Source organism: Phoenix dactylifera, chromosome 15 (assembly GCF_009389715.1).
Source record: "Phoenix dactylifera cultivar Barhee BC4 chromosome 15, palm_55x_up_171113_PBpolish2nd_filt_p, whole genome shotgun sequence".
Lineage (NCBI taxonomy): Eukaryota > Viridiplantae > Streptophyta > Magnoliopsida > Arecales > Arecaceae > Phoenix > Phoenix dactylifera.
The window spans coordinates 9893473-9902666 of record NC_052406.1 but is presented as its reverse complement, the minus strand read 5'-3'; the positions used below and the strand labels follow the sequence as shown (position 1 = coordinate 9902666).

The 9194-nt window shown below is 36.6% G+C and overlaps 1 long non-coding RNA gene across 2 annotated transcripts; it reads left to right on the top strand.

The window, feature by feature from the left end:
* Window positions 1-250: 250 nt before the first annotated feature.
* LOC120113299 lies at window positions 251-8219 on the top strand. 2 transcript variants are annotated; one of them, XR_005515222.1, is made up of 3 exons: window positions 251-6711; window positions 6795-6862; window positions 7396-8219. It is a non-coding gene; the product is annotated as an uncharacterized LOC120113299 (long non-coding RNA). The 2 variants fall into 2 exon arrangements; XR_005515221.1 differs by having other exon boundaries at window positions 252-6862.
* Window positions 8220-9194: the final 975 nt, after the last annotated feature.

The following is a 9194-nucleotide window of genomic DNA, read 5'->3' as shown; positions in this document are numbered from 1 at the left end:
TCGCATTGTGGTTTTCAAAAATGCTTACCACAATTTTGAGTGAGCTCAAATTTCTTAATTTGCAACCAATTCGTAACTTTTAAGGTCTAATTGAAAAAAATTAGAACTTTCCGGGTGTAAGTGCAAATCATGAAAAGTTGAATTGGTGTCTCTATAATTTACCCTAAAATCTAAGATCTTTTAATGCAGCCTTTGATTTTGAAAGACCTAGTAAAACTAAAAATAACTGGAAATAAACAAGAAAAAATTGATAACTATAATTAAATCTAGAAAAAATCCCATGTTGCATTGCAGCCCTTCAATGCATCATGACATGTTCTCAATCTCCATTACTATGTCCCCCAATGTGACCTAGAAACCGGAATATCCCTGGTCAGCAGCCTATTTCTAAACCTTTATTTACATTACAGTTGAGAGTTGAGAGAACATAAAATATGTCCCAAGAAAGCCCATAAAATAACACTTACAGAATCTTGAGCATGTGTTGTTATTTCTATTGTTCTCTACTACATTTGCACATCAAATCAACTTATTTACTGTGTATGTATAAATCAACTTGTTATGAAAACATATATGTTCAGATTTGGAGGATTTTCTTTCCTTATTTTTGTTGGCTCTATAGTGTCAGTTTTAGCCTTGAAATTGTTGCACGATAGATTTGGTGTCATCATATAAAGATTTAAACTCTCCCTGTTTCCGATAACTTTAACATAAAAGGTATTCAAACACTAGCAGACAAACAACCGTATCCTATATCTCTTTTATCTTGCTCAGCATAGATAACATTCTTATAGGAGCCTAATGCTGACATTCATACCTATACTTGTAATGAAACAAAAAATTAAAGATTGGAGATGACAATCATGTTATTAAAAAATCCACTATATGAAAAGACACCGCACTATAGTTAAGAATTAAGAAAACAATTAGGAGAAAAGAAAACAATTGGGAAGGAAGAAGAGTTGTTGTGCCTCCGAGCAGCTAGTACAGCCTGCCCTATTATCTATTAGTTGAATTTTTCTGACTACATTAAAATAAGGAAATGAAAAAAAACTGTAAATTCTAACAAAATACATTAAAAATAAGAGAAATTAAATACATTGATGAGAATTCTTTAAAAAGTTAGTCAAGAGATCGAAATGGAGAAATTGTACCAGCTATATATGTGACTAGTCCCGCTATACTCTCCACAAGAAACAAATATTCAACCTTGTCTTGCAATACATGAGACCAAAATTTTGTAAGCCATCTTAGGTCAGCAATCAATAGATGTATATGCAAAAGGTCACATAAGTCGCATGCCTCCTAAAAAGTTTGTGGTGGTGTCTGTAGGTACACAAATCAATCGAGCACAAAAGAAAATAGAAGTATAAAAGTCCTTTAAAAAAAAGGCAATCGAACTAAAGAGAGACGTTGTTGATTCATTTAGCATCACCTGTTGTACCTCTCATGAAGTATAGTTGCATACGCCAATGTCAGTTTATATGCATACATATGAATCTGAAAATTTCAAGATACTTCACAATGCTCTCTATCTCTCTCACACATGCAAACTTCTCTAAAAGGAATATCCTCAATTTTTTACTATAAGTTGATCATGTGAGACATTATATCCATCAGATTTGAAGCCAAATATAAAAGAAAATCATCTCCCTCCTTGTGCCTCTTCTCCTTTCCTCTTCCCCCAGTTCTGCCACGTATTCCTATTTTCCCAACCTCCATTGTAGCTAGGCGAGAAAAGAAGGGGAGTGGCAGAGGAGGATGAGGGAATGGCAATGGGTGGCAGTGGGAGGAGGTCATAAGCGAAGAGTGTAGTGATGGAGGATTTAGTGGAGCAGTGGGTGCTCATGGAAGAATATGGTTACCGTGGTAGAGGGGTTGAATGAAGAGAAGGTTGCGAGAGCAAGCAATGAAAGGTGAGAGGAACCTAGGGGAAGCAGATGTTGTAATCGAGGAGAAATCAGAGGGAAAGACGACCTTGGTGAGAGGAGGGTTCACTTGGATTAGAAGTCAAAAATGGGTCTACCAAAATTATTCTCTGAAGTCTTCTACTATAATTCACTTTTTCTTTGAACCAACCAGAAGATAACTTATTGTGCATGTTTTTAATACCCTACAGTACTGTAGTTTGATGTTACTTAAACTCGCACTACATTGATTGAGGAGTCTTAGAAAGATAGGATCTAGATTATGCATCTTTTGAGGGATAATCCCACCTCATGGATCTCTGATATTCTAGAGGACGGAGGTAATATTCTTTTGCAAGGACTGTGGTCCCTGCAAGTTCTTCTTTGTTAGAAGAGCACAATGAAGATAGGACTTTTCTGTCTCTCTTTGAACAAGAATAAACAATAACTTTGAACACATGGCTCAAATTTTTTATAGCATCACATATTCAAACCAACTAAACAACACACTTAGCAATATTCAAATAAAACCCTAGAATCCTCTTACCTATTTGAGGGTTCGGGAGATAGCCTCCGACTTGAGCATGTCGGCGCGCCAGCGGGGCACGACTTCTACCTCGATCATGTAGATGGAAGGAGTGTAGCAATTAAGGGGTGGGGGCTTAGCCAGGCTGAGAGCGAATGGAGATGGAGGAGGGCTGACATGGTTGTGTGTCAGATGCCCTGTTGGAATGAGGGAAAAAGGCGAGGGATAGCTCCAATACCTTGCCGGAATGGAGGAAGAAAAGGTGGTAGGTATGGATTAGGGATTAGAGGGCTGTCAGATAGTTTTTCTCCTAAAATTATTTTTTTTAAAAAAAAAGAGGGCAAACTAGTAATTTCTCACTCCCCATTAACTTTGGTGGACGGCTGGGGCACATTGTAACCAATTCGTAACTTTTGGGTTCTAATTGAAAAATTAGAACTTTTGGGGTGTAAGTGCAAATCGCAAAAAGTTGAAGGGGTTTCTCTATAATTTATCCTAAATTTTAATTATTAACTTGATATGGACCTATTTACAGTAGCGGTACTGTTCATGGCATTCTTCATACTATAGGAATAATGAACAATGATCATGCGTTATTAGGGATAGTTCTAAGATGTTAAAAGAGTCATTAGGATTTCTATTTTGTTAGAAAATGGGACTATTAGGGTTTCATGTAATCAGACTTCATGTATTGTAAATAAAATTATGTAGCTTTTGGTTTTCGTGACTCTTGTGATGTGATTCCATAGTAGAGGTATTTGACAACAAATTCGGTATTATCCTTCTTATTTTACTGCTTTCTTCTGCCTTCAGCTTTGCTTCCTTTTGTTTTCTATGGCCTAGTTGTTTTGTTGTCGATGTGAACTAATCTGCAACAGAACCATACTAGACCCTCACAACCTGCAAAACTAACAACATAGAAAGTTGTTCCTTTTGTGTCATTGCTAGCCATTTGTCGAAGGCAAACAACCACCTATCAGGGTCAGATCATGGTTGTCGTCATAGTAGACCTTGTTCTGGTAGATCATAGCTATTGTCATTCCAGACGTTGTTTTGGTATTGCAGCGAGCCTATCATATTTTCATTACAACCGATGATTTATGCCTACAAACTCTAACCTTGCTGTCCCTAACACTTGTAGATTCTCAGATCTGGAAACTGTAGAATCAAATCTGTTGTTACCATCTTTATTATTTATCCTCGAATCTATTCTTATAATCCAACAACAGACCCCTCTTTCTAGTAAAAAACACAGTTGATTGCTTTGTTTTATTTAAAACCCTAAAGTTACTACTAAGCTGGAATTTCCAACAACATAATAGGTTTAAGTCTTTGCTTCCCTATACCCTATAGACCTATACCATTTAGACTATCCTACATCGGTTTGGTATCAGAGCTTCTGGTAAGCCACCATGTTCTGTCATAGCAGCCGATCCAATTTATGGATCATATCTACTTATGAACATGTCCGTAATGAAAATTTCACTATCCTGAACTAGATGAGTTTTTGAATTGGATCACAGATTTAGAAGATTGTTTTGATTGGTACATTATGTATGACCAGATGCAAGTCTATTTTACTAATTCAAAACTAAAAGGTGCAGTCTGCATATGGTGGAGAGGCATAGAGGATAGGATTATTTGTTGAGGCCAAGCTCGTATTATCAATTGGGAAGGGATGACGAAATTGTTTAAGGTATCTCCTATTATCAACATCAGAATGGATATGACCAACCTATTTTCAAAAAGACTCCAAGAGAAGAATTTGGAAAAATGGAAGAAACTTCTCGATTTTCAAAAATCAAGTTGGTGAAAGATCTTTGTTTTGTGGTGGAAGACTTGTAGAAAAGAAATGTAGACAAAGAAGTCGAGCACCTCTTTTCTCAGAGAACTGGCAGACGTGCAGATGCAAGAATAGTGAAGCTTATTTCAGTTGAAAGCCATAATAAAGTACCTTAAGATCATACTGGGATATAGGGCAACAATTCAGCAAAGATAGGATCAAGTCCATTTGTGTGGCAATGGAACTGAAAGAAGAGATAAAGGAGTTACCTAAATAATTTTATAATGTACAAGGTCGTAAAGATATAGTGGAAGAAAAGATAGTCATGGAAAAAACTTTTTGAGATTCTCATTTTAAGGAAGAGCTTAATGAAATAAAAGATTCTGCTATAATGTTAGAAGAAAAGGTGACATCTATTTCTGATCCTTCAAAAGAAGGCTATTTTGATGCTGAATTTCCGTCGGATGTTAAAAAAGTCGGAAAACTTGCCTATTATGATTCTCATAAATTTAATGAACAAGACCTACAGGTTCCATCAAACCTTGGAGAAATTGTCTGCTTAAAAGAAATAAATGTTGATAATGGTTTCTTCGTGCAACGCAACATTGTGATGGTCAAAGCTAATATGAAAACTAATGAAACTTGGGCTGATTCAAAGCAGGTCAAAAATTAATTCTACCAAGAACAAACAGATTACATGTGAAAAGCAGTTTAAAATCTACTCACAATCAAGGTACGCTGAACCAGTATCGGTTAGCATACCCAGTTCGGGCCGTATCATACCAGTACCAACCCGGTCTGCCGCGCGGGCGCGCTGCCCTACAGAAAAAAATTCTCCGCATTTCCCACACATTTCCTCGCATTTCTACGAGCGAGGCTATGTGCAAGATGTGCGCGGCTGCATGTTTTTCTTTATCTTTTCTTTTCTTTTCTTTTCCTTCTCTTCTTCCTTCTTCCCGATTCTTCTCCTCTCTCCTCCTCTCTTTCCCCCCTTTTCTCGTGAGCAAGGAAGGGTGAGCACCCCGACGAGGATCACCCTGATGAGGCCCGGTACCGGTAAGTCTTCTTCTCCTCTTTCTTTCTCTTCTTCCTCTTCTTTCTTCCTCTTCTTTCTTCCTTCTTCCTTGCACACGCAGGCGCGCTGCCCTACATGTACCGGTGCGAACTGGTCCGATTCGCACCGGTACGCAGCGGAAACTGTTTTCAACTGCTGAACCGCACCGGTTGGCTTCAGTACCGATACGGTACGTGTTGAACCGGCCGGTTCAGCATACCATGCTCACAATATGGCACAACATTCAATAATTGGTATCCAACTTTGACCTAAAAGAACTCGAGATCAGATTCCAGCAACAGAACTGAATGATGGAGATCGAGAACATATCATGGTGCATTGAAGTGTGGATTTTTCTTAGATTTCATTATGGTTATCGATTTTCTTTTTTTATTTATTTTCTATTATTTTTAGTTTTTAGTAGGCCTTTTAAAGTCAAAGGCTGAGATTAAAAGATATCAGATTTTGATTGTTCATGGTGAGCAATAACTATACCTTATTAGGGGCAGTTTTGGAATTTTAGAAGTCTCGAATCAGGGTTTCTGTTTTGTTCTAAAACTGGACGCTTAAGGTTTGATGTAATCATACTTTACGCAGATTATGAATGAAAGATGGGAGTTTTTGGTTTTCTTTGCTCTTGTGGTGTGATTCCGTATGGGAGCTTTAAGGCCTCCGAACCCTAGATGTGATTCTTAGGCCATGGAGCGAGTCTGATATTATCCTTCCTCTCTTTGGACTGCTTTCTGTGGAATCACACCTAGGATTTGATGTTGTATGTAGTCATTTTGATGATCATATGCTGTCATCTTATGAGACTACTGCAAAGTTTATTCTCATTGATGCACTTTTCATGTGATCAATTCTTTAGTGTGTAGTTGTAAGGTAAGGCTGGGTTGGTTATTTTACCATCTTGCCGATGCTGATGTGCTAGCCTGGATAAACTTAATTTGGGCCTATTTCTCATATTTCTTTTGACCAATGATACACTCCTTTCGGTGGTTTCAAGCCACTGTCAATTTTTGCACACAGATAATTTTAGATGATGATACTTATTAATAATTGCAGCCCTTGCTTGGACCACACCTTGTAACCTGCCAAAAGTTTTGCACCAAAAAAAGCTACATTGTGTCCCTGCTATCATTTTGGTTCCCGCCTCAACAATGATGGCCTGACACTGTGAATTACATCAACCTTTGTTTGTTGCACCAGTTCTGCCCAACTAGATCAGATTGGGAGCAAGTTTGGTAATGGTGCCAGGCGTTGTGTGATAACTTGTTTATGTGATTCTTTGTTGCATCTCTAACTCTTTGGGTCTTCACAGTTAGTTTTGACAGGGTCTTCTCATCATCGAAAAGTAGTTTCGGAGGGAACCATTATTTTGTTGTAGATGTTTGTAGAACTTGGTTTAAGCTGCTCCAATTGTTTCCACTGTATTGTGCAGGTTCAATTGGTAATCCTGAATGCTAAGTTACCAAGAACAACAATAACCTCCTATGTATCTGATTAAAATTTTCTTGCATGCAGTGTTGTTGGAACAGTTACGTGCAATCTTGTTTCTATCCTTTCTTCAGATTAAAAGAATGAAATACCAGGTAAAGAATTCAAAATAATCTTTATGATGAAATCTAAACAGTATATTATATATATATATAAATAAATAAATATATATATATATATATATATATATATATATATATATATATATATATATATATATATATTGAACCTTTTACCTATGCTATGGTTTGAACCTACAGTTTAGAGCAAGAATCTGTCATTCTGTTCGAAGTCGATATATATTCTATTCTGTTTGATATCAATCTTAAAAGATTTTTTGGATGCTTTTAATGAAATAGAAGCTGTTTTTTCTCCTTTTTAAAAAAAATTTGTTCTGTATATCTGAAGTATCGCATAATTGTAGAAAATTATTTGATAGTACTCTTAGTATCCTTAACATTATTAGCACTTATGTACGCTTTTAATTTTTTAAATGATTTTTTTTTTTATGTGCATTCTTTCCCTTTACTATTTTTATGAACCATATTTAATCTCATCTCATTGTTTTCCTGTAAGTCAATAGATAATAAATTTACCTCAACCTAGACACAGCATTTACCATGCACAGGGGCACATAAAAGACCACAGGAATTCAAGCAACCCTACGTGGTAGGAGGAAAAGACAGCGAGCTGCTCGGAAAAGAAGCGGTGCTTCTAGAAAGGTTGAGCAGCCAATCAGACATCAAACCTTCAAACAACGGCTCATCCAGTAGTGAACTTCAGAAAGAAACTGAGGAAGCCGCTTTTTGAGGGAATCTAGACGAGAAATCCGACGAACTTGAGGCCGGGTCAGAAGTCATGAATGAGATTGCTGATAAAAATAAGAACTGCCAAGCCAGGGCGGTTGGATCCTTTGTCACTCAGGTAATCAGCGGTGGCACATCTGTTATGACCTGGTTTGGTTGGAGGATGAACATCGCTAGATAACAAACAAAACTCTTTCTTTTTCCGATTGTAACGATGGAGAACATCTTTCAAACACGCTGAGCAACCGGTGATGCTGAAGTACTAAACGTATTGACAGTTTTTCATTACAAGAAGCAAAAAACACTTTAGGATGATCCGTGCGAAGCGTGCAGAGCAGAATTTGAGATTTGTGCTTGGCGAAAGATTCGCTTCTGCACAACAGGTTTTATTTGCATCCATCATCCTATCTAGCACATTAGCTCAAGTTTCTCGAGGTGATGTCTCAGCCGATGCTCATTAACAGTTCAATTCGACCAGATGATACGTGCTCTGCATGTGCTTATTTCATACAAAGTATATAATATAATCACCATGTTGTATTATTGGCTGTGTAACAATTATCACAGCTCAATGCATGAAGATTTACCATATCCTAATATTATAACAGCTTTAATGCAAAGCTGATGCTATTAATTTCCAGTTTTAGTCCATCATTTTCCATTATTGCATTATCACAATAGCCATTAGTAATGGCCACAACGGCGCATTACTGGCTATTATAAGGATCCATTATGATATAAATAATGGCTATTATTTTCATGCATGCCTCGCTAAAGATAAAAAGCATTTTTTTAAAAATTCAAATTTCTATATCATATTACCGCCGGAAGTGATTGTATGTTCAAGAAAATAATAACAATCTTTGAGCGAATGGAAGGATAAAACTTATCTTTATCTGTTATTTTCTATTAGGCACCACTGTAACATTGATTATGGAATGTAAAAATTTAAAGTGATATTTTTTTTAGGTGAATAATGATTGTTATAACCATTATAATGGTCGATAACAATTTTATTGGAGGTCTGTTATAAGGGTATAAAACATATTTAAAGCTTTGCTGAGAAGAATTGAATCCAGTGTTGAAACTATTAAAATGCCTATATTTTTTTAAAAAAAATGATAATGGCTGTTTTTTTAATTAATCACGACCTTTATTTATATTTTTTAAAAAAAGCAGAGAGAGAGAGAGAGAGAGAGAGAGAGAGAGAGAGCAGGGTGGCGAGTGTCAAATAGTTATTATAGAAACTAAAAAAAAATGCTTTAGCAGCTAAAAAAATATAATTCAAAAAATCACTGTGATGTATTTTCTTTGGTCCTTTTAAATTTGCATTATTCAAAAATAGCTGAAGTGTTGTTTGTTGCCTTCTCGCTCCTTTTGAAATGGCATTGAACTTGCTATACCATGAAGCAAAAGAACGGAGCAAAACAGTTCCGAGGGACCTTTTTGGCCGAAAATTCGAGGGACCTTTTCGAGTGATTCCTTTTGAGGTACCGTAGCATGCTGCTCTTTTTACCATGCTATGTAAACCGTGCCATGCGATAAAGTAACGTGAATACTACTGCAGGAAACTCTTGTAAATTACTGTAGTTACTCTTACATGGGTGGTTGTTGATGTTGT